Here is an 18781-nt window from a genome sequence, read left to right as displayed (position 1 = left end):
ATACAGTGAGACACAAAGGGACACTAGTTTTTAGGTATCTGAGTACTAACTTTATTCCCACGCCCTTTCCCACCTCTTAAAGCTAGGAAAGCTTTGGGGTACTCACAGAAAGCACATACCAAAAATACTCTCTGTTGGAAAATTCTCCTGTACTGCAGACCATAAATCCCACTGATTTAATAAATATGTGCGAGGTCAAAGTCATCAGACCCGCAGCACAGACAGAGGGAAGGGTCAGGAACTCTGGCGATGCCCGTGCTCCCACCAGCCTGCCCTCCAGTCACCTGGGCACAGAGGGGTGACCAAGGAAGGGGTGCGGTTACTTATAGGGAGAATTATACAACCGAATTCCCAAGAAACATTGCACATGTAAGAATAATGCAGGAAATGTAGAGACATGTTCCCTCTTTATGAACACTGAACATATTTTACAGTTTCAATTTACCTCTTGCTTGCTTTTTCACTGAGGGCAGCTTAGCAGCTGCTGCTGCACAGATGCAAACCGATTTTATAATTGGGACCCCTTCTGCCATAAAATACAAGGACGGTGGAACTAAGTTTTCTTTTGTTCTTCCTCTCTCCCTCCCATATCATTCTGTACAAGGAAAGCATCTGTCCTCACATTGCTGCTGGGATCTGCACTGACCTTTCTGCTCCCTTCACTCCTCCGAAGGTTCAGGGGGGCTCTGCGTGCCCTCACACAGGCTCTCCGCTGCTGTCTCCCAGCAGACTCCCAGCATTTCCCAGCACAAGGCTGGACTGTGATGTTGCGATGAGCGTTCCCTTCTCACCAAACCCACTCCAAGCACGGGCGATCTCTCTAGCTAGATGAATTCATTAAAGCTCAAGCGTCCTAACAAGATGCCTGTTATTAACAGCGCACCACAGGTGCTAATTAAAGAAGGATAACAATCATCTCTCACTTGAACTACTTGTAAAGGGCTGGATCCTGCAAACCATTACACCTCAACAGCCTTTTCAACCGGGCTGAAGATAAAATGCTCTGCTACAAAGCAGGAGGGTTCTAGCAGGGGCTGTGCACATCATATGGGCTTCGCTTATTGATTCCCATATCAGGTAGATCTGGCAGGAGCACGATAAGATTCATTTTTTCATTCCCTCTCTTCTCCCCAGCATCCTTCCCCCACCCAGCAAAAGCCTTTCAAACGTCCTTTATCTCTGCCTTGCTGCTCCCCACAGCGCAGCAGCAGCATCCCCGCCACGCACGGTGGAAGCCATCTCCCACCCAGAGGAGCCGGGCTGCAGAGACCTGCGGCAGAGGGGGCAGCAGACCAAGACCAGCGAGTTTGGTGCCTGCTGCTCCCATGATGGACTCGCAGGTCTTTCGGAAATGTCTCCAAGCTTTAGTCACAGTAATGGAGTTACTGAAGCAGAGGGAAATACGGGCAAGTCTCCTGTAGCACTTAGCTTCCCGGCCAGCGACTGCTTCAAGGCTGAAGTTTAATTAGTCCTCCCCATCAATAAACATGGACTCCTGGTGCTCAGTTCTGCAGGAACATCCTGCAGAGAGCCCCAGGAAGCGTCGCCCTTTGGGGCAGAACGCGGGTAAAGGCAATGCCTCTGCTCTTGTCTTGGCAAACAGCCTCTTCCCTCCTGCAGCTCAAGCTGTAACTACAGGACCTGGTTCCCTGCTTTGCAACCTCTTGCATCACCCAGGAATACGAAGTTTCTATCACAGCGCTGGGGTGTTCGTGCTCTGCCCCCCCCCCCCGAGACCCTCCACACCCCCTGATGCCTCAGGCTGCGCTTTGCACTGGCCCCCCAGCAGAAAAAGCACATGAGGAGACCACATGTGGATCCCAGGGAAACAGGAAAACTGGGGGGCAAGAACCCACCCCAAAAAACCCGGTCTGATCTCAGAGGAATGAGCTGCTCCCCAAACCTCATGATGAACACAGCCAACAACAGGAACCGTTCAGCCTTTTTGGGCTGCTGAAGAACAAGTGATGCTCTTGTGCTGTGTGTCCTCAGCTACCTTGGTGCGGGGGTCTCCACCAGAGACAACCCACACTGGGACCCCAGACAGCATCACAAGCCTGTGCACTGACACCGGCAAGCATGGGGACCTCTCTGAAAAGCTGCAAAGTCAGAGCACTGCTGTTGTGAGCTCCTCTGAGTGAAGCTCTTGCTAACTATCCCCAGCACAGTCCTGCCCCCCAGCAGAATCAGACCCTCTTACGCCAGAGCTGCTTATAGCAAGGAGTCAGACACTACTACAGCCAGACCAATGAGCACGCTTGAGATTTCTAAACATGAGTTTTATCCTCCCAGCTTCACTAGAGGTGCCAACACACAGCACATTCATGTACCCTGGGTGATCCAAGGAACACGTCTTTCATGGAGAGTTTTTTCCTTTGGGATCTGCTGTGCCCTGACAACCCCGCTGTACCAAACAGCCGCCACACAACCAGCTCAGGAGCGGATCATATACCTGTTTCTCCGAAAACACTACTTATCAGATGACTTTAATACCATGATCCAAAGAGAAACCCATTGATAAGATGCACAGAGCTGCCAGCAGCTAAAGGCCAGAAGGCACCAAGTAGCACGGCCCCAGAAGGAAGGCAAAATCTCTGTGAACCTGTGGGAAAAGCCAGAGGGAAAAGGCAAAACCAAGGGGAAACAGCACAAAGATTAACCCAGAGTCCTGGCCTGAACACTAGCAAAGCCCACACAATTTTCCCATGTATACCCCTGGACCGTACGTGAGCAGGGCAGCATCACCCAGCACAGCAAAGCCACCTTTGCTGCCCAAACCTCTTGCAGGAAAATATGAATTTTCCTCCTTAATGACTAGGGTGCCTGTGGACAAGGCAATTTACACTAAGAAAAAAAAAAAGAAAAATCAGGCAACGTTCATTAGTTCATAGAAAGAACAGAAAACGATGAAGAACCTGCTGACACTTGCAGGGTTTTTTAAGCTGTGCAGGAAAGCCACCCATCTGCCCCTGGCCAGAGAGCTGGTTTTGGTAAATCAGCCGTGGCAGGGGGCTGCGAGTGGCTGAACACAGGCGAGACATGGGGAAAGGTCTCGTTTCCCGGTGGTACCCAGCACGTGAAGCTACTCTGGACTTGACAGCCTGCAGCCAGACAGAAACCAGACAGTGCCTTGAACAAACATGGCTCAGTACAGGCATCCCGCAGCCAACGCGCCCTCTCCCACCAGCCTAAGTACTTTCATTTGACACGGTATTAAGGAGAAAAGCCCAGCTCCATCTCTGTGAAGGCATCCCCCTGTGCCAAGCAGTCCATGATGGACAGACAGACATCATAGCCAGTGCATTTTGCTGCACCTCTAGTCTCCATCCTGCTGGATGGACTCCTCAGCCCTAGTCCTGCCAGCTGCGGTTTTCACGCTGCACGGGCTTTTAACGGCTGACAACACATCGATTTAAAACCAGCAGAATTATTTCCGTTACCTAAATAAAGCAATTCCTAGAATGGATGACTCAGAAGCCTCTCCCCTAGCCATAAATCAGAGTGGAAACACAATACCTCATTGGGGCAAATCACTTTGCCCTTTTCGTTTGGCACCTACAGTCTTTTCTTCTAAAAAAAAAAAAAAAGAGACAAGAAGATCCGTTCTCTGCTGGCGCCTCGTCGGAGAGCCGGGCCTTTGCTCCCCAGGATGCCACAGGTCAGGACTTTGCCTGTGTTATCACTGGAGGGGTTGGACCAAGATAAGCAAAAGCAGGGCAGTTATTAAAAAAAATAATTAAAAAAAAATACAGAAACAGCCCTAGAGGGTTTTTTACTGTGACTGAAGAGCCCACACCAGGAATTTGCCCCAAAGGAGGTATGTGCAGCATATACCAGCATGCAAAGAGATGGCAGAGTAACTTCTTTGACTCTCCCCTACCCTCCGCGGGCCCCAAAAGGTACCTCCGCGAGCAGAGCGTGATGTCCTCGCAAAACACTGTGCTGGGACCTTGCAAAAGTGCTTGCACTTGTGTCTCTCAGAGCTGGTCTGTAACCTCCCCTTAATCCTTCTGCTCACTGACAAATCTCATCCAGCTTATTCTGGGGGCCAGGGCTGGACCGCTTGCAGATCTGCACACTCAGCTTGGGAAAACAACGAAGACAGGCTTTAGGAAAAGGAAAAAAAACCTGCATTTGCCTGCAGAAACCATTTCATAGAGGTTTCCGCCCTCACTCCTCCCACTGCAGTCCCGCAGCGATGGCCCCACGCTGCTGCAGCCCCAACATAGCAAGAGATGCTCCTGCAGCAACCCAGAGAGGAAAGGGGGTAAAGCTATGTGGTGCAGAGACTGGCCCAGTGCCCCAGCGAGGAACACCCCGCTGATGCCTGCCTCTCCACCCTCGCAGCACCACCGAGGGCTTGGGGGAGCTGCACCTCCAGCCACGGACTCTGGCTTCCATCACCTGAGGGGGGTGAGCGATCAGACATCCCTCTACAAACAAACCTCTGGGATGGCAATGGCCTGAACCGATGCTCCCCGAGGTGCCAGGGGGAGCTGACCGAGAGCCACGGCCACTGAGCACGGCTCGATCAGGTATACAGAGAACGTGACCTGTAACCCATCATAACCAGCACAGGTAAAACCTCACGGAGAATCAATCATACGTCCAGGAGACTGTCCAGATGTGGCATCTCACCATAAGCTCTGTGATATTTGGCTACTGTTGAAGAGTCAGTCCTTGGTCCAAGCACACGGGGGTTTAGGTAGCAACGTCTCCTAGATGTTCACCTTCAAGGGCAGGCTCGAGCTGCACCTCAAGCCCAAACGGCTTCCCCACTCCTACAGACACAAGCCCTCATTCATGGCCAGGTTTCTGTGCTGCACCCCTCTGCCCCACGTTATCCATGCACAATGGACAGGGCAGCCGCCGCAGCCTGACCCACACATCCAGCCCACCTGCCCCTGTACACCCAACCTGCCTGGCGGAGCAAGGCTGGTCCTTCCCAACGATGGAGACTTCGCATCCCAAACTTCAGCTCCTTCCTTGGTCTGACTCCCTGAAGAGCAGGGCCACAAGGTCCCACACCCCCAAAACAATGCCGGAGACCAGGAATCCCACACTAAACACTTCGCACAGCAAAGCTCCCCCTCTTCCACTCTGGAAAAAAGGTTTTAACGATTCCCAGTGACTGTGGGAGACCATGGAGCATAGCCATGGGGTGTCAGCAGCCCACAAAGCTGAAAGCCCGTGGCAGAAATGCACCGGCATCATCAAAAATAATACATGAGATTTTCTAGAAAAATAAAACAAAAATGTTGTAAGTAAAAAATAGCCCAAGCAAAACCAAAACACACTCCCAGTGACTTTTAGCCATCCAGATATAGGTGGGGAATAAAAGGCTTTGCTGGACCACTGCTAAAGCTTGCTCTCAGTAAAATCACCCACTACTATAACGAGATTATGTGGATTAGCTGTATTTTAAGGGAACGTCAATGAACTGGACAGCCTTTCTAGGCAGGTTTTTAGTGCTACATAGAATAGCATGAGAAAGACATCAAACCAGGCGGCTATTTTTAGAAAGCATTCCTCTAAATAACTAGGTGGAGAGAGACAGCAAGGCAACAGAGGTGTGTTAATGCAGGCAGTAGCTGAATGAATGAATATTGCAGAGAAAAACAGAGTCATCCCTGGTTTCTTTTGGCCGAGTTGCACAAGAAATGAACTGAGTCAGACGCAAGCTTGCATTCCTCCAATGAGTCTGTTTACACAACATGGCAAAGGTTGGAGGGAACAAGCAACACAGGACACACACTGCTAAGAGGAAAATGTGAGACCAGGATGATCCTGGATGAATATGCTGGGGTTTGTGCCTGGTGCTCTCGGGGCACCTGCACTCCCTGACCCCACAGCCCTATGGAGGTGACAAGTCCTAAGTCCTCTCCCCAGCTGCAGACAGGGCGCATGTCTGGGAAGGTGTCTCCCAAACGAGACTGAAATTAGACTTCTTCATGGCACCCTTCACCACGTGGGATGCAGGAGCTGCATCCCACAGAGAGCGTGGCAGTAGCATGTCACCGAGGTACAGACAGACAGGCGTTTGGCCGGTGCTCAGAGGGACAGGTCTGCTTTTACAGTCATTGCACTCTTGCTCAGAAAACCCAGAGCTCATGTACTCACTCTCATTTTCTCCTAACTACCCTCAGGATTTAAGAGGAACTCTCAGAGAATCCATTATTTTCATTGCTTTTTGTCCTCGGAGCTTACTCCTGCAAAATCCCATCCATGGAAGCGTTCAAGGCCAGGCTGGATGGGGCTGGGAGGAACCCGGTCTAGCCGAAGGTGTCCTTGCCTGTGGCAGGGGGTTTGAACTGGCGGGGCTTTAAGGTCCCTTCCAACCCAGTACATTCTATCATTCTACCAAAATAGCCAGCAACTTCAAAATAAACTGCACCGTCCAAAGTCCTTAACTCTTTTTTTCCAGGATGGATCCAAGCTGGAGCCTTGGGGACTGACGCCCGGACATTTTTCTCCACATGTTCTATCCAGCCGCATCTCCGTGCCTCCTCTCTCATCATGACTCAGCCATGGCTTGTAAATAAAACACAATTAGGGATTAAGCATCAGAGCAGCACAGCAAAAGGATGGCCCCTACCCCAGGAAGCTCACAGCCTGGGATCTCCAACTCCCACCCTGGTGAAGCAACAAAAATAACCCATTAAAAAGTCACTTTAATTGCCTTGCCAGTGGTTTGCACAAACCCCAGCTAATGCTTGAGGTTAAAAATTAATTAAGCCTTAAATAGCAAATTCTCTTCCATTCCTCCCATCTTTACCCTTAAATTTTAAAGAGTTGTGGTGAATGGGGAAACAGGTCCAGCCAGTCCTCCAGCCCTTGTACCCAGCCCTCCGCAACAAGGACCAGGCTCGGTTGTGCTGGGCTGGCTCTGCCATGGGCTCCCATCACAGGCACCCAGTCTGTCTTGGGCCATACCACCCCGGCTGCTGCCCAGTTACAAAGTTGATATTCCTCATGCCAAAAGGAGTCTTAACCAAAATGAGAGAATTGAAAGGGTTCAACCATGCACCATAGCCCTCCAGGGCCCTGGGAAGATCTGCTCCGTCCCACGTGGGGTTATGCTCCTCAGACACTACTCAACACTTTGTGTCCAAGTTGACCACCACTCAGAAGAAGAAATGTTCTACCACAACATTTTTGTTGGGGGGGGGGGGGGGGGGGGGGGGGGGGGGGAGAAAAAAAAAGAAAAAAAAAGAAAAGGTATAAACAGGAGGTGAACATACGTAGCAAAGCCCAAACAGCACCTCACAGGAGCACAAGTGGAGCATCGCCGGCTCACTGCCTGGCTATCGCTGCCTGCTACACGAGGGTCATCTGAACTGGGCACAATCCTGTTCCCCATCAAGACCTGGGTGCCCAGAAGGGAGGAGGGAGTGAGACAGCAGCTCCACGGCAAAACTGGGAGGCTGCTGAAAGTTTGGGCTGGTTTGCGCTTTTTTCAAATTTGATGCTTTAAATGTAGGGCTAGAGTATCAGCCTGCCCATCGCTTCATTGAGAGCAATGCAATTAGGGTCCTTCTGCACCAGCTGGGGCTCCAGACCCCCCAGTGCCCAGCACTTAGCCAAACACTGCTCCCAAACGTCCCTTCTGCTCTGCACAGGGCCATAAAAGAGTGATCAGGATGGAGCAGTTTCACAGCCTTAATCCATTTCTTCACTTTTGGCTCCAGTGGGCAGTGAGATACCCAGTTTGCAAGAGGAACCATGCCAAGAAAACCTGACTGAGTGGTTTGGTTGGCAAGACTCAAGTCTCAGTGACTTACTTTTTTTTTCCCCCCTTTCAATATCTATTGCTCAAAAAATGCTTTCTGAAGATTTTGCAGATCTTACAGTACTTTGCTGGGATGAAGGAAAGCTGACAAACATATTATGGCAATAAAGATTATTTTTTCTGCCTGAGTAGTAGCAGGCACGTGAGATTTATTCAGATAAAAGAGGCCAGCATTAAGAGATGAGCTTAGATTCCAGGATGCTGGTCCAAATCATTGGGAGATCCGGTGACTCCACGGGGGACGGGCATCCCACATCCGCAACAGGGGGTGTCCTGCATTAAAAGCAGCATCCCCGTACCCTTCCCAGGGCATGCAGGACCAACTGTCCTCCTCAGTCTCACTGCACTGGTGAAATGAAGCAGGTGAGACGAGCAGAGTACCAACCCATGCTCCTCTGCAGGGAAAAAAGTTTTCCAAACTTTGCCATAACGTTTTTTCTCTAGCTGTTCAGCTACTGCATTAATCCTGTGACTGCTCCCGGGATCTGCTGAAACACACAACATTTTCATGTACTGAGAAGATGTTACAAGTATTATAATTGGAATTTCCTTCAAACTCCTTCCCTTTTTCCAAAACACACTCTGCCCATTTTGCTGCATTTGAAGAGCAGGCGGCAATTATCTTTCCAGCTCAGAGATGTATTATTTTTTTTTCATCCTTAGACTAATCTTTCTAACAGTTGAGATCGTGGCATTTCTAATGACTTAAGGAGACAAAGACTGTAAAAGCCTTTCCTGAATGCAGAATTGCCTCGGCGCTCTCCAAGCACACAAGATAATGAGGCCCTTCAAGTGCCGTGATCAGACTCCTTTCTACCAGCCCGATTAGTGCTGCTAACAGTCTTGCTGGTGCCTCCTCCATCCTCACCCAGTTCAGCAAAACGCTCTCTGCAGCATTTACACTTTGTTAATCAGTTGGTATTTAGCAGAAATCCGAGGTCGCTTGTGCTGAGCTGTTCTGCCTGCTCACCTGCTTCAACGATGCAACTGAAACCCCAGGCAAAACCCAGCGCCGAAGGGGCACGCAGATGGCACGGGCGTCTGTCGTGCCTAAAATCAAGCAGGTATTTTGGGAACGGATGCAGCCACCTCGTTACTCTCAGAATTTTTTTCCTTTTTGAATGAGCTCCTGTCTAATAACAACAGCAGATAAGGCTCAGGTGAAGCTTGCATGTGAGACAAGACAAAAAGTCAGTAATATCAAGCGCTGGTACTGTTTGGCAAATGTAAAGCCCATCAAGATGCCCTTTGAGATTTCCCTGCCCCTTATTCATGCGAGAAAGGAGATGACTCAGCAATGATACTGCGCGCATCGCGATCCCTTCACAGCCACTGGTTTTGACTCAAGCTTTATTTTCTTAAAAGAGTTTCACCAAACTCCACATTTCCTTGTTCACCTCTGCTACCAGGCAACTCAAACCTGACCTCAGGTATAAAGCAAACACGGGGGGAGGGGGAAAGAGAAATACACACATGAAATTTCAGCGCTGCATTACAACGCATCTCACTGAAGTTTAGCAAATGGTGGCACAGGCATGCAGAAGCAAGGAACACGTGCCAGCTGCTGTTGCTAGCACAGCTGTACGCACATCTGCCCCCCGTCCTGCAGCATCCCCTTCAATCTAGCAGCAACTCCAGGAGCTGCAAGACCTGCTCCTCTCCACCCCACAATCACTTCTGCTTTACGAGGTTCCCTTTTTGGCTTCCCCCACCAGCTCCCTGGCCACCCGTTCCCACTCCCAGCTTTCTTCAGCAAGACAAGCGTCGCCGACCTTCCCAGAAACAGCAGCAGTCTGCTCCATGCTTGCTGCCCTACTAAAAGCACATAATTATTTCTAATTTACAGCATTTCTGTACTTCTGGCCACGCTCAGTCTCGGAGATACGTGGAAGGAAACCAAGGCTGGCCTGCTTGTTTCAGGCTCTGGGGAAAGGCTTTTCTGAGGTTGATAAAACCTCGAATTAAACAAAAAACAAACAGGGGAAAAAAACAGAATTCCCACAGAGAAAAAGAAATGTCATTCTTAAAAGAAATTATCTGAAATGCTCTGCAGATCAGATTCATTGCTTGCAGAAGAGACACAGACACAAACCAGTCGCAATGTTTCAACCCACAACACTGACAGAAATGCAAAGAACCAACTTCCCCCCCACCCCCCTTCCCATTCTCCTTGATCTCATTTTAATTGGAACTGGTCCCAGCTGAACTGGATCCTGAGAAGCCCAGCACCTACCCTTTGTCCTTGAAGTCATTTTAAGCCAGAACCTATTTCCACATTCACATTTCCAGCCCTGCCTCTTCACAGCAGTCAAGGGTTTAATTTCCCTTTACCCAAAGGCACTTTCTAATAGTTCAAAACTTTCCATATTTCACAGGACAGGGCAGGGAGAGTTAATGGAGCACAGAGCCCTGGCGAGGCCTGGGTACAAACAGTGCTGTTGTGGCAGACACGGGACAATATTCCAGCTTGACTCCAAACATGATCCAGCCTGCGTTTTCTTTTGCCTCCTCTCCTCCACAAACCCCCAGACCCCAGGAGCACGCGGTTTGGGGCTGGGGATGCTCCCAGCTCCTTCCAGAGGGATCAGAAGCATCACAGCCACAAAAGTGTAAGATGGGGAAGGGACAACTCCTTGCAGAAAGGCTCATGCCTCCATAGCCATACGCTGCATTCCCCTGGCCCTGATTCACCTACACGCAGGGACAAACCTCTCCCAGGGCCCAGAGATGATCCGCAGAGTTTCCTTTAGGAAGGGATTTGGGGAGGAGGGCTTAGGAAGCCTCCAGAAGGAAACAGCCTGTACTCTGAAACATGACATTTGATTAGGCTTTTTATCTTAGTTTACATAGCTAATTGTTGCAGGTGTATCAGTTACCATGTAATTAATACTGTTGTAAAACCAGGTGTAGCCAAGAACCGAGTTGTGCAAACAATCTGAGCAGCTGGGACAGATGGACACTAATGGGTATCGGCCTGGGGAGGTTGTTTGCTCTTCCCGGAATCTGGAGGGATCCTAACATCGAGCTGAGACACAGCCAACCCACCTCCCTAGGAAATCACACAGAGTCAGGTCTCCCACCACTCAGCCTGGGAGTAAGACAACCAGCTCAGGACAGCAGAGGGCAACTTTTTATCCGTGGCAGGTCATAGCCAGCGAGGAAGGCACCAAGGGTGCGAGAGCAGATGCAAGGCTAAGGGCACGAGAGCAGAATGCAGGTTTCGCCCTGCACACGGCAAATCCACACTGGGTCTCCAGAGGGGACCGCTCTCCCTGTCGCAGAGCAGCTGCGCAGCCAGAGCGATGCGTGAGCACCCCTGCGAGTGACCCAACAGACACGCAGGTACCTGGGCACCGCTTCTCACACCACCTGGGAACACTCACATCAGCGTCCTGGAAAGCTTCTTCCTCAAGTTCCCCTGCTCCTTGTCTTCCTCCCAGGAATGCCCCGAGGATAAGCGCACCAACAGCCATGTAGCTCTGGGCCGCTGCAGCGGCGTGGGCTGGCCAGCTTCCTACAGAGATGACTGTTGTGTATAATATAGAAACTGAGCTGCTTGTTCCAAGCACAACCACGCCGACTGCTTTTTAAAGAAAGGCTTAGCTCGGATGCAAAGTGCTGCAGGAACAAACAGCGCTAATTCCCCCTGCAGCCTCCAAGCCAGGGGAAATTTTCAGTGGGGAGATCTGGGAGCTTGTCCCGCTCCTGACCTGACTCCAGGGACTGGGAGCAACCACAAGGTCATCCTGGCACCTTTCAGCAGGGCTGAAATTGGCTCCTGTAAATCCTCACGTGCAATTCTGCCTGGAAAGCCTTTGAAGCAGATCACTGCTTCACCCTGCCCTAGCACTGGTCGTGGGAAACACACAGTGGCTTCCCAGTGCCGGCCCTGGTCTGCACCAGTCAGCATCGTGCCTGCCTAGGAAGCGCAGCTGGTGAGGTCTGAAAGGTGCAGCACTCAGCTAGGAGAGGAGTATGAAGACACTGAGGTACAAAAGAAGAGATTGGGTGCTTAAACATGCCAAAATAATTCAAACTACATGAAGTACAGTATGTTCTTCTGCAACGGTATCAAAGCCACTCGAAGGCCATTTGCCAGGTGTTCGTGGGTCACAAGCACCAAATTTCACTCTCTTCTAGGCATTCAGCTGCACTGGTACAAGGCAGGCAACATCTTGCCGCTATTCATCACATACATACACCCAGAGAGGCAAATAAAAATACCGCAACGCAGGCAACTAATGAATAATCAATACCAAGCCCAAGGAACACACCAGTAAGTCTTTAGGACGAGAAGCCGCTGCTGGCACACGGAGCAGCTCATGTTTCAGTGTTAATTGCCCACCAAGCAGCAGATCTACGTGACAAGGACGAAGCCCAAATGAACTGCCATGTCTAATGCAAGTCCTCTTCCATTATAGCTTCCTTCTGTTTCTGTGCTAGTCACAGAAACTACAAGCCCAAAATAATGGCAGCAGTGTCTAAATTTAAAAGGGCAAATTTTACGAAGCCAAAAGCAATCATTAGCATCACTGGGAACATGGGACTCGCTTAAAGCATTTACCAAAGACCCCTAAAGTTACAAACCCAGAAAAGCAGCAAGAGTGAAATAATGAAAGAAAACATTCTGGCAAAACCAAGATGTGGAATCCGCATGGAAACATGATCTTTCAAAAAGGCACAGAAAAAGAAGACAGAAAAGAAATTGCACTGAAAAAGAAACGTCCAAGGTCGGTGACTGATGAGGACCTCTAAAGGAATCCACTAAATCTTAACAGCTAACAGAATTAATTGTAAAGTAAGTCACTTTTAAAGCATGCAAGGAATAGACAATTAGTTAGCCGCTAGATTCACTAATAAGTACCACCAGTAAAAGTGGAAGTGAGTACTGTGCTGCCGACGGGATACTAAAAGGGTTACCAAGAGGACAAGAAAAACACAAGTCTACAGATTAACCACGTGCACCACACTGTAGAGCAGGGTCCTTCCCAACAACCTCTATAACCTGCCTTAAAACCCCTTACTGACAGAGCCTTCAGTACTGCCAGGCTGAAGAAAGCATTTAAAAATCAACAAAAAAGAAAGCATTTACAAGTCAACCAGTGAAACACAGGGAAACTTTGTGTAGTCATGGTATTTTAAGGAAGGATGAAAGGTGAAAGGCAGGAGCAGCAGGCAACCCCTGGGGTCAGCTCCAGCTAGAACAGTGGGACAGAAATTTCAGGTAAATACACAGACCGGAGACTAAAAATACAATTCCAATCAGCCAGCTGAGTTTCCTGGAATTAGATCTATTTAAGAGACCTTTTTGTTTGTTTGTTTTGAGAGAGCTTACAGTGCTGCATGACACAGGCAACTGCCTGGACACAGTGTTTGCCCATAGTTCTCCAAAGCAGATAATATTTTGAGGATGAATCTCACACCAGGTGCAATCAACTCCACGCACGTTAGATGCCTGCTGATACAGCCCCCAGCGTGGCTGCTGATGGGGTGAGACCAGTGAGGGAGGCCAGCAGCCAAGCACGGTCCTCAGGGACTTCTGTCACTGCTCAGTCTCATCCGTGATCTTCTGCAGGATTATATTAAACATAAATCTGTAACACAAAAAACCCCAGTAACTAATGGATGGTTGGTTGATGACACAGTGGCACAGAGACCCAAATCACCTCGGTGGAGGTCACAGTCCAACAGATCATGCTTTTGTGTGGCAAAGTAACACATGAGGCCAGAAAAGAGATGTCTGCCTGAGCCAGAAAGGGATTTGGGATGAGCGTGGGGCACCTCTTCTGCATACACTGTCAGAGCAAAGCCAGAGCAAAAGGAGGTGGTCCTTGAAGGCGCAAAGGGAAACACATCCATTAGAAGCTGCAAAGCAAGCTCACACCAACACGTGCCATTATCAAGGTCACAGCTGCATCCGGGCCGGTACCCGGGCAACGCAGTCACACCAGTGAAGTCCCAGGGGTGGCCACAAAAAACGCACAAGATTGAGCAGGAGCCTCTCAGCACGAGGTTATGGCACCTTCAGACTCCACAGAAGCAGGTGAAGAGGTGACCCGATCACTGCGGGCATGCAGTTGGGAGTGACAAGTCACCTTTGTGACAAGGGCACGACAACATCCCCCCGCTGCAAGTCGAAGCCAGGTAAGTTCAACCTTGAAATGAGATAGCATCTCCCCAGAGCGAGAGCAATTAAATGTTGGCACAAGGTTTGGGAGCAAGGGGTGGGGAGGGGGAGGCTCACCATTGCTTAGAGCCATTAAAATAAAATTAACAGGCTGGTTTTTAACCCAGCTTTCTGTGTCTGCAGGAGGATGAGCTGCAAATGCTTCCCTGCAGTTGCATTTCTGCAACACCTCCCACCTGGGGACATGGAAAGTTTCAGAAGCATTATTTATGCCTCAGAAAAAGGCCTGAGTGGTAGGAGAACAGCAGGGTCATGCTAAAAAAAGGAAAGATCAAGACCAAACAACTAAAACCCAAGGCTTGCAAGCACTGGGTTAGATTAATCTCACATAGATTTGGCCCCCAAATATCAAAAAACTCAGATATCCAAGTCAGAACCAGCACCCTGGAAGGCATTTGCCTGCCCTGCACCTGAGGGTTAACACAGGGAGAAACGATCCCGTTCAGGAGGTGCCCACCCCCTCCATCGAGGGGGGGTGTGTGTACAGCTCAGACCAGACCCTTTTAGACACCCAACTGAAGGCAAACCAATTGCACCCACCAAAACAGCTTCAACTGCAAGTAAACTGCCTCACGCCACCTGGAAAATCAAGAGGTAATTTTGGCTGATAACGCCAGTTCTGGTGGTTTTGCCTTACTGAGCTGCCCAGCGCCCAGGAGGCAGAAGCAGGATGAGAAGCGACTCCAGTACCTGGAAGCAGGTCTCACATCTCTGGTCTAGATAGGAAGAAGAGATAAACAGAGACCATCTGCATGAAGCACTTGGCCTGGAGAGCTTGAGGCTAGCCGGGATGCTCGCAGCCTAGCATCCTTCTTTCAGAACATCAGTTATTTGACTGGGATTTCAGACTTCATTGGTCCTTACTGGGAGGCTGGGCTCAGCCTGAGGAGCAGAGGGACTGTGGTGAGCCTGACTTTTCTCTGCTTTGGCTCCAAGGTCAGGCAGAGGCTCACGGTGGTGATTCTCTCAGGCACAGGGGAATTGATGGTACATGGGTTATCATGTCCCTTTACCCTGTCCTCTTTTGAAGAGAGGAGGAATGCTGATGCTCATCTGCTGGGTATGAGATTTGTCCTGAAAATATCACATGCAATTCCAGCCCTGGCTCCTGAGATATCCTCACTATGGTCCTGGTCGCCCTTCCCCTGCAATCCTTCACCCACACGTCTCCATGGGATTATTTGTCACCTTCAACCTGATGGACATCCATCCATCCAAAAAGAGGAATGCACACTGTAAATCCAACTCTCAGTTACGTCCAAGGTGGTGAAAAAGAAGTCACTGTCCCCAGGCCTCCTTCTGCAGGAGGCTGGGCTCCTGCTGCAGACCGGAGAGGGAAAAGCATTCCGCGTTTCCTGGGAAGTTGCCAACACCAGGTAGGATTAGATGTGCCAAATTAACAGCAAGGAGCAAGTGACACAGAGCTGAACGCAGGGACTGAAACCCCTCAGCAAGCAGCCAAGTGTTGTGGGTCCAAACCCCAGCCAGCTGCTTCGTCAGGAGAAGCCCCTGGTATTACACATCACCTTCCCCGGCAGCGGTGCCCCCGCCTCGCACACAGAAGAGACACGTAGCACAGGTACCCAAACAGCTCCAGCACCCCAAAAAAGGCTGAGCACCCCGCACCGCAGGGAGCCCCCTGTCCCCCACCCCACCCCACGTCTGGGGGCTGGAGGATGCGGCTGCATGACGCTGTGCGAGGACACCCTGTCAGAGCTGCGGGGACAGCAGGGTCGGGGCTTCCCCCCCCGCCCCGTTCTGGTACTCACATCTCCGCCTGGGATGCACCTTCCCGAGGCACCGCGCCGCCCGGCGCTGCAGCCAAAACCGCGCTCGCCGCACACGGCGCCGGTGTCCTGCCACTGACGCCTGGCCCCTGGCCCCCGCGGCCGGCAGACCGGGGTCCAGCTCGGGCGCAGGAAACCCCGCCGGCGCGCAGAGCCCGCCCGGCCCGCGGCAGCCGCGGGTTTCCCTCCCCCCGCACCGGGAAGGGGCCGGGACACGCCAGGCACGGCGGCACCGGCCGGGCTCTGCGCCCATGTGCCCGTGCGAGCCCCTCGGTCCGTGCGTACCGTACGGCACCGACACACACGCAAAGCGCGTGTAACCCGGACAGAGGCACAGGGCGCCGCGCCCCCGCCCCGGCGGCGCACCGGGCTGCGGCGGCTGCCAGCCCCCCGCCCCGAGGCAGCGGGGTCTCGGCCAGGCCCCGCGGGAGGGCGAGGCGGCCCCGCCGGGCGCTGGCACGGACGGCTCCCCCCGGGCGGGTGCTGGGGGCTTCCCGCGCCCGGCCCCCGGCTACGGTACCGCACGGAGCAGGAGCGGGAACCCGGGCAAGCAGACGCGCCAGCCGAGCGTCCCCCCGCCCGCCAGCCCGGCCCCCCCCCGCCCGGCTCCGCCCGCCGAAGCCCCTCACCGCCGAGCGGGCTCAGCCCGCAGCACCGGCTGGGCGCGGGGGGGAGCGGGAGCAGCGCCCGGGCGCGGCGGGGACAAGGGGAGCGGCGGGGCGCCGCACTTACCGGGGCCGCTCCGCTCCGCCACGGCCCGGCCCGGCTTGGCCCGGTTCGGCCCGGCTCGGCGCACCGGCACCGCGCTCCCGCCCCCGCCGCTGACGTCACCCACCGGCCTCAGCCGCCGCGCGGGGGCCACGTGCCGGGGGAGGGGCAGGGGCGGGGCCGAGCCCCGGCGGGAGCCCGGCGGGGACCCGGCGTCCCCTCGGTGTCCCCGGCAGGCGCCGCCTCAGGGGACCCGGTGCCCCCGGCTACCCCCGCATTGTCCCGGTGCGGAGCCCTGAGGGGACCCGGCGTCCCCTCGGTGTCCCCGGCAGGCGCCGCCGGAGGGGACCTGGCCTGCCCTCCCGCCACGGTCCCTGTGAGGAGCCATCAAGGGGCGACCCCGCCTGGCGCCCACCTGGCGGCGTCCCTCAGGGTGACCCCGAGCAGGGACACATCCCCGGCCGGGCGTCCCGCACCCGCGGGGGTTTGTTGCTGGCGTCACTGCGCGGCTGTCCCCCCCGCGCCACCCTGCCCTGCGCCCGCAGCGTCCCCACGCCTGCCCGCCCCGGGGCCCGTCCCCCCCCGGGGCCCGTCCCCCCCCGGGCCCTGCCCCGCAGCCCCCCCCGGGCCCTGCCCCCAGGAGAAACAGGTTTGGGGGGGCGCTCCCTGCGGCGGGGGCTGTTGCAGGCCGGGCAGCCGCGGCCCTTCCACTCCTGGTGGCACGGCCCCGCCGAGCAGCCTCAATGGGAAAAATTCACCTTCCGCTGTATTTGGAGTGGGCAAGAACAATTAAAGGAAGCTGCTTCGACAGCCTAAGTGGAGGAAGCGCAATCGTTCGATAGTTATCGATCCCCTCCAGACAAGCGTGCGGCTTTGTTAGAGCTGGAGGAACTGAGCCTCCCTCCTCTTCTGCAGGGGACAGCGGTGAGAAAAAAAAAAAAGAAAAAAAAAGATAAAATGGTCTGGTAAATTAAACACCCAGGGAATTGGGAGGAAATGAAGGTGTATAATTTTTGGAGGTAACAAGCCCCTCTACTGTGTCACTGGCTGAGATTAAAACAAACGTTCCCAGCTGGTTGTCCCATGAGCTGGAAGGTGTTGAATTGGTGCTTATACCTGTTGTCAGTGCAAGAGGGGAAAGAAATGGCGAAGAAAGAGGAACAGGAGCATTAACAGTTATCGTTGAAACCTCCCAGGGAATCCGATCTCATGTGCCCCGTGCTGCTGCGAGCTTTGCCTTTCAAAGCCACGCATGGAGGTTATTCCTCTGGTTGACACAGGTAACAAACACACCCCTCCAGGGAAGAGCTCGATGGAGGAAAATGGGGCTGTTTGGGCAAAGATGCTCTCCCACATGCCTGTTGGCTGGTATCTCACGTCAAGGTTTTATTGCGGCGATCTGTGTGGCAATGCCATGGGCCCAGTGCTCCATGGAGAGGTTTCCGCCACCGAGGCAGCTGCTGGCTGCTCAGTTTGAGCTCAAAGTGCCATATGGGAACAGAAAACAAGTTATGATCCCGGCTGTGGGGTGAGGCCGAAGCACACAGTCCCTGTGCTGCAGGAGCATGCTCTGCACCCGTGCTGACTGGGAGTCATCCAGCGATTTGAGGACTTCTCTTCTGCAGCTTGAACCCTTTGGTGTGTGGCCCTAGCCACTTTGTTTTAAGAAGCAGGCTAGCCTCTTGCAATTAAGCAGCAAGCATATGCCCACGCACGTACACATTTATATTTTCTTTTAAAAGGGTGGATGCCAGGTTTGGTTGATACACGTTTGGTTTTGGTGACAAGGCTGGATATTACTGGGGATTCAGCAAACCAGGGCAGCGCTCAGCATCTCGCAGGACCTTGGCTGTCGTCCCCGGAGCGGTGCCAAGTGAATGACACTCTGGCAGTGCTGTGAATGGCGTAGTGGAGCGGCTGCCGTACCGTTACCACCAAATGCCGCAGCTTGGCAGGATCGGTCCTGAACACTAACAGGATAAAGGGGCCTCCGTTCAAAGGGGGTGACAGCATGGCAGTAACTCCAGGCAGCTATAGGTGGCTCGTCGTCATGAAGCTGCCAAGCGTAATGGCTGAAAAATACCATACTTACGGTACGCAGTGCTGCGCGACTCAAACCGTACACCATAAACAGGAGGTTTTGGCACCCATGGGTGTGTAATGGTGCTGTGGCACACACAGAGACAGCAGCTGCTGCTCTCTGGCATGAGGTGGGTGCGAGGGTGCGTGTTTCCAAGCAGGATAAAGAGAGACGGGATGATAACATGATAAGTGACTTTAATTAAACACTGGTGAGACTGAATAGATAAT

The 18781-nt window shown here is 52.7% G+C and overlaps 1 protein-coding gene across 4 annotated transcripts in view; it reads right to left on the bottom strand.

The window, feature by feature from the left end:
- The window catches only part of MAPK4 (mitogen-activated protein kinase 4), a 46422-nt gene extending 29859 nt beyond the window's left edge, over positions 1–16563 (bottom strand). Inside the window, exon 1 of one of the 4 annotated variants that reach the window (XM_040580533.1) lies at positions 16496–16563. The gene's annotated coding sequence lies outside the window, so the exon portion shown is untranslated. Of the gene's footprint in view, positions 1–3903; positions 4085–15745; positions 16300–16495 lie in introns of those variants that run through there. The other 3 variants (XM_040580536.1, XM_040580532.1, XM_040580534.1) reach the window with 3 other exon arrangements.
- Between the last annotated feature and the right edge of the window lie 2218 nt (positions 16564–18781).

The sequence above is a fragment of the Falco naumanni genome, chromosome Z (genome assembly GCF_017639655.2).
Source record: "Falco naumanni isolate bFalNau1 chromosome Z, bFalNau1.pat, whole genome shotgun sequence".
Lineage (NCBI taxonomy): Eukaryota > Metazoa > Chordata > Aves > Falconiformes > Falconidae > Falco > Falco naumanni.
The sequence above is the reverse complement of the archived record's forward strand: the minus strand, read 5'-3'. Positions and strand labels throughout refer to the sequence as shown.